Consider the following 6,336-nt stretch of genomic DNA (forward strand, 5'->3'; position numbering starts at 1 on the left):
ACTGTGTGAAGTAGATGGCGACGCTTGGACCCGTGACACGTCTCGGTGGGTAAAAGTGCCTGTGTGCAAGCCTGACGCCTTGAGTTCCTTCCCCGGAACCCACAGCAGAAGGAGAAAACTGACTCCTGAAAGTGGTCCTCTGAACTTCACATGCATACTGTGAGTTCAAGGCCAGCCTGTCTACAGAGTGAGTTCCAGGACAGCCAGAGCTACACATGAAAACCCCGTTTCTAAAAACAACACAAAAAGATGGTTGTCGTTGTTATTATTATTATTACTATTATTACTATCACACAAGCACCACAGGGTTATTTGGGCCCATGTTTTCACTCTATGGTTGCTTGGTCCTGTTGCTTTGGGCATATGGCAACTTAGTACATCATGGCAGCAGCATGTAGCAGGTGACACTGTCTACCTCATAGCAGTCAGTTGTAAAGGGGGGAGGGTAAGGTTCCAATGCCCCCCAAAGACATGCTCCCAGTGACCTCACTTTCTCCCATTAGGTCCTACCTAGGGAGTGAGGCTTCGAAACGCGGGTGTTTGGCAGACAATTCACATCTGCAGCATGCTGAGACAGCAAGGTGCTGCAGGAACGCTGAAGGTGTCCTCGGCTCAACCATGTCATGTTGGGGAAGTCCTGTGCATTTGTCAATAAAGCACTGTTGGCCAATAGCGAACCAAGATAGGTGGGACTAGGAGTCCAGGAGGACTCTGGGTAGGAGAAACACAGAGAGTCAAGATGTAACGCCATGGGGTAGGAAGCCCGGAAACCTCTCCGGTAAGAGACATACTTAGATTAACAATTATGGGGTAATTACTTAAGTCAGAGCTAGCCAGTAAGAAACAAGCAAGGCCAACAGCTTCATAATTAATATAGCCTCCTGTGTGTTTATTTGGGACTGATGCGGCTCTGGAACCAGGCTGGCAGGAAGGCTTCCCTTTACAATGTCAGAAAGGAAGGGGTGGGGGGCTCTTGAGTTTTAAGTTTGGGAACGAACTCACCAGGTACACTGAGGTTGAAGACCTCCCTGGTGGAAGAGAGGTGTAGAGACTCATAAAGTACAGAAAAGTCGTAGTAATCCGGGGAACTGTGAGAGGTTCAAGGCAACACCCTGCCCCACAGGGTTTTACCATGTAGCCCTGGCTGTCCTGGAACTCACTCTGTTGATCAGGCTGGCCTCGAACTCACAGAGATCCGCCTGCCTCTGCCTCCCGAGTGCTGGGATTAAAGGCGTGCACCACCACCGCCCGGCTTCAAGGCATTCTTTCATTGACAGCCAGGGAGACATTTTGAAAGTGCTGATGGTCTTGAAGTGGTTTGGTGACTGAGTGTGATCCTGAGGTCCCACACTGTGGAAGGAGAGAACTCCTGGGAGTTGTCCCTGACTTCACCCTAGGGCATCGCACACTGCCACGCCCACGTGCACTCCCCCATCCCCCCCCCACCGAATACATAATGATAAATAAAGCGGGAGCTGAGTGAAGGGTTGACTGCATCAATCTCAGGACATAAGCAAGGGGGGAGGAGTAGTCAGGGAGTCTGGGCTGTGAAAGATCTGTGAGAGCATATTGAAGAACTCAGGGTTTATCCATAGACTGTAGGGAGTCAGTGGGAGATTCTAAGCCACTTACGACCACATTTGCATTTCAGAGGGATCACGGCTGGGAAGGTCCTGGCGTCCAGCAGACAGTGTGGTTAGGCAGCTGACTACCCCAGAGACGGGAAGATTTATTATGAAGTAACGTTTGAAGGCCAGAATGGATAAGGGGTGCAATGGGACTGAGAGTTCGGGACCACAGTGCTGAGGGTAATAAATAAAAATACCCAGTCCAGGGATGAATGCATTCGTGGGGTGAGGAAAAAGAGGGCCCAAAGTGAGCTGACGCTTCTGCCTGGACAACTAGAGGGGAAAGAACAGAGAACATGAACAGTGGCCAAGAGGACTGTCCATTCCTGGTGCGCTGGCGTTCCCCAGGACCTCCATCAAAGTGGGCTATGTGTCCACTGCCTGGGTAGTCAGTCAAGGCAAGGGATCCGTCTTAGTCAGGGTTCTATTGCTGTGAAGGGACACTATGACCAAGGCAGCTCTTATAACGGAAAGCTGGGGTGGGGCTTACAGTTTTAGTCCATTATCATCAAGGCAGGTCATGGTAGTGCACAGGTAGACATGGTGCTGGGTACATCTTGATCAGGAGGCAACAGGAAGTGGTCAAAGCCCACCCTCACAATGACACACTTCCTTCCACAAGGCTGAACCTATTCCAGCAAAGCATACCTCCTGATAGTGCCACTCCTTAACAGCTTATGGGGGCCAATTACATTCAAACTTCCACAGGATCTGTCTTCATTAGAGTTGCTACTGCTGTGATGAGATACCATGACACAACCACTGGTCATCAACTAGTGATGAATCTCTGGTCATCACTAAGGAAGTCAGGACACAAGCAGGGCAGGAACCTGGAAGTAGGAGCTGATGCAGAGGTCATGGGTGGATACTGCTTACTGGCTTGCTCCTCATGGCTTGCTCAACCTGCTTTCTTATAGAACCCAGGACCATCAGGCCAGGGATGACACCATCCACAATGGACTGGACCCTTCCCCATCAATCACTAATTAAGAAAATGACCTCTGGCCGGGCGGTGGTGGCACATGCCATTAATCCCAGCACTCGGGAGGCAGAGGCAGGCAGATCTCTGTGAGTTCCAGGCCGGGCTGGACCGCAGCCTCAAAACAATACAGAGAAACCCTGTCTCGTAAAACCAAAAAAAAAAAAAAAAAAAAAAAGAAAGAAAGAAAGAAAGAAAGAAAAAAAGAAAATGACCTCTATCTGGATCTTAGGAGGCATTTTCTTCTCTCTCTCTCTCTCTCTTTCTTGTTTTTCGAAACAGGGTTTCTCTGTATAACCACTGTGGCTGAGTTGGAACTCGCTGTGAGGACCAGGCTGGCCTTGAACTCATGGAGATCCTCCTGCCTCTGCCTCCCCAGTGCTGGGAATGAAGGTGTGAACCACCAACGCCCATAGGCGTTTCCTCAGTTGAGGCTCCCTCCTCTCTGATGACTCTAGCTTGTGTCAGGTTGACATAAACCAACCAGGACAGGATCTTTGGGGTCTTTTGCTCTGTTGAGATTCAGACTCCAAAAGATTAGAACACTGCGTTCTCAGGCTTTGTGTTCCCGGCCACATGAGGGATGAAGGTCATTCCTGGCTTCACATCACTGCTCTGCCCTGGTTCACGGTGGTGAGCAGCATCTTCCAGAGGTGCTGTTTGCTCCTAGGAGCCTCAGGCTGGAGTGCTGTCATCTTTACTGGAGCGAGGCACAAAGGCTGCATTGATCAACTAGCGGTCCTCCTGTCAAATCCCTCGGTCTTTGCCTTGCTGGGTTTCCATCTCTAGCTAATTACACAGAGGGCCCCCAGAGTGCCCAACCAGACATTTCTACAGGTCTGGCCCAACAGGGACCTTCTTTGCTGCACTAGGGGTTCTGCCCAGAGGGCTCAGGGCATGACCCTAGGGAGGCTGGGAGCCCCTGGGAAACTTTGACAAGGACAGGAGCTAACTGCAGTGTTCACTTCTTGGCACTGGTAAATGGGACTCACCAAAATTCAATGCAGAGTTGGCCAGTGAGGTCAATATTGGCTGTGAACCCCAAACTGAGTGAGAGAGGTGGGTGGGGGGAGAGGGGTGCTGGAATAAATGGAGTTAGGGTGTAGCCCCGTTTTTTAAAGCACAGACAAAAAAGGGAACATTTACGGGACAAAGCACCTGGATCCCCACTGCTGTTGAGGGCTGATGTCTGATCCTCAGGCTGCTGGAGACGAAGCCTCAGGAAGCCATCTCTAAGCCCTTTGCAAAGAAAGCCCTGCACACGGCCTCAGGCGCCAGGAATTCCACAGGACTGAGGAAACAAAGTCTGTGCAGAGACTAAGTCAGCTCTGTGATTTGGGCGTTACTTTCACTTGCAGGCAGTGCAGAATCCTACAAGCCAAATTTCCCCACCCCAGGCACAGACCGTGAGTGCAAGGGAGTTATCTAAGCACGGATATTAGATACTTTCAGATCCACTGGGAACACTTTGGGTCTTAAAAACAAGTCTTATTGTGTTTGTGTGTGCACGTGCACACTTGTATGGAGGTCAGAGAACAACGCTCAGGAGCTGGTTCTGGGAACTGAACTCAGGTCCTCAGCCTTGGTGGCAAGTGCTTTTACCCACCGTGCTATCTTTTTTTTTTTTTTTTTTTCGAGACTGGGTTTCTCTGTAGCTTTGGAGACTGGCCTCGAACTCACAGAGATCCGCCTGCCTCTGCCTCCCGAGTGCTGGGATTAAAGGAGTGCGCCACCAACGCCCGGCCCCCACCGTGCTATCTTACTGCTCATGGGCTCACTGCTTACTTACACACTTGCCTCCAGGAATTACCCCATGTCTGCATACACTCACAAAGAAACCCACGAAATGTTGGCTTTGAGCATCTCACCATCTAAATGCCAGATAAAGTTGTATGGAAAATCTCCCAAAGCTCTATTAAGCATTCAGGATGCCTGGGCCCCTCCTTGCTGGGAGATGTTTTTCTGCATATGTTTCTCTTATTGGTTGATGAATAAAAGCACTGATTGGCCAGGCAGGAAGGTAGGTAGGACTAGGAGAGGAGGAGGATTCTGGGAAAGATAGGCAGAGTGAGCCTGCAAGACAGAGAGTCATAATGCTGCCGGAGGAGTAACACCATGCCAGGGCATTACTGGGTAAGCCACAGCATCATGGCAATACATAGGTTGGTAGAAATGGGTTAATAATTAAGACAGAGCTAGCCAATAAAAAGCTCTAGTCATCAGTCAATAGTTTCATAATTCATATAGTGTCTGTGTGTTCATTTGGGGCAAGGTGACTAAGGAGCCAGGCTGGTGGGAAACAGTGCTTGTAACGCCTCCTCCTGAAGACTAATGTTCACAGGTCTGACGAAGGCCTCCGAGAATCTAAAGCTTGCAAACGGCCCAAGGCATAGGCCTAGGGAGACGGCTCAGTTGACAAGTGTGCTTACTGTGCAAGCATGACAAATTCAAAGCCTCGCACACGTGTAGAAAAGCCAGGCATGGCCATGCACGCTCCTTTAATTCCAGGGCTATAGAGACAGGGTGGTTGGCGCTTGCTGACTGCCAGTCAAGCTCCACATTCAATAGGAGACCTTGTCTTAAGGCAATAGAGTGGAGACGGCAGAACGGAACACCCACCTTCACTGGCCTTGCACGCGCATGTGGGAGTGCGCACCTGCATACGCATGTGTGCATACACCACACACACACAAACACATTTTGTTTTGTTTTCGAGATGGAGCTTCTCTGTGTAGCCCTGGCTGTTTTGGAACTCACTCTAGAGACCAGGCCGGCCTCACACTCAGAGATCTACCTGCCTCTGCTTCCCAAGTGCTGGGACTAAAGGTGTGCGCCACCCCCACCTCCCAGCAATTAACAAAGAAGAAGAAATGGACTGAAAAGACAGCTGAGCAGTTAATAGCATCCATGTCAGGTGGCCCCAGGGCATCCAGCAGCTCCTTCTGGATTCTGGAATAACTGCATGCCCATGTATACACACCCTCACACAGATACACACATGTACACACACCCATGTATACACACCCTCACACAGATACACACATGTACACATAATTAAAAGTAGCATCAAGCTAGAAAAGAAGCAAGCAAAAGGGTCCCTGGAAACTTTTGCTAAGGGGAGAGTCACAGTGCTTCTCAGCCCAGGGGCACAAATGGGTACCCGGGGCCTGGGCCATGATCATTGTAACCAGTAGGTGAGAAAAGATGCCAAGGACTGTGCCTGTCAGGTCCTGGAAATAGAGAGGCCTGGGCTGGCCATGAGGAAAGACACAGCATATTGAAGAGGTGGGGAGTGATGGGGGATGTTCTTCTGTATATATGTTCCTCTTATTGGTTGCTAAATAAAACAGATTGGCCAGTAGTCAGGCAGGGAGTATAGATGAGTATGAGGTGAGGAGAATTCTGGGAAGAGGAGGGAGAGATGCCATGTAGAGAGTAGGAAGATATGATGTGCCAGGAGTTCTCTGGTAAGATAAGGTCATGTAGAAATACATAGCTTAATAGTTATGGGTTAATAATTAAGAGATGGCTAGCCAGTAAGAAACCCTAGCCATTGGTCAACAGTTTGTAAATTAATATGAGTATTTGTGTGCTTATTTGGGGCTGATTGGCTGTAGAACCAGGTGGGACAGAAACCTCCATCTTCAGGGGGTTGGGATTTTTCTGACATTTCTGTACTTAAGCATTCATAGCCCATCTCTGGATGAATGCCTTCAGAACATCGTAGGG

The sequence above is a fragment of the Mesocricetus auratus genome, unplaced genomic scaffold (assembly GCF_017639785.1).
Source record: "Mesocricetus auratus isolate SY011 unplaced genomic scaffold, BCM_Maur_2.0 Super-Scaffold_100024, whole genome shotgun sequence".
NCBI classification, from domain to species: domain Eukaryota; kingdom Metazoa; phylum Chordata; class Mammalia; order Rodentia; family Cricetidae; genus Mesocricetus; species Mesocricetus auratus.